The sequence below is a fragment of the Paramisgurnus dabryanus genome, chromosome 5 (assembly GCF_030506205.2).
Source record: "Paramisgurnus dabryanus chromosome 5, PD_genome_1.1, whole genome shotgun sequence".
In the NCBI taxonomy this organism is placed as follows: domain Eukaryota; kingdom Metazoa; phylum Chordata; class Actinopteri; order Cypriniformes; family Cobitidae; genus Paramisgurnus; species Paramisgurnus dabryanus.
The window spans coordinates 34,248,224-34,248,801 of NC_133341.1; positions in this window are offsets into that span (position 1 = coordinate 34,248,224).

The following is a 578-nucleotide window of genomic DNA, read 5'->3' on the forward strand; positions in this document are numbered from 1 at the left end:
TAATATCATTGTGGATTATGGATTATGCTAAAAGTGGTACAGACAGACCAGGAGATCAGCTGAATGGATCCCAAAACGGTACAAATCTAATGTTTAACTCTAGGGGAGCTGGAAAATGAGCATTTAAGTCGCACGGCTACAGCAATAGCCAACAATACATTGAATGGGTCACAATTATTACAATTTTTCTTTAATGTTAAAATCATTAGGATATTAGGTAAACATCAATTTAATTGAATTTATTTGGACATCTTTTAAATGCGATTTTCTTAGTATTTTAATTTTGTCCTATTCTAACAAACCATATATCAATGTATGGAAAGCTTATTTATTCAGCTTTCATTTGATGTATAAATTTCAATTTCAGAAAATTGACCCTTATGAGTGGTCCGGGTCACAAATGTGTTTTCTGATTGGTCTGGATTCTGATTCATTTTCTATAATGATAGGGAAACATTTATTTATGAATTTATAAAGGAATATTTCACTTTCATATGAAAATCCTGATAACCCCCATGCCATCCATTGTTTATGTTTTTTTTTGTTCAGTCGAGAAAAAATGTATGTTAATTTTTTAA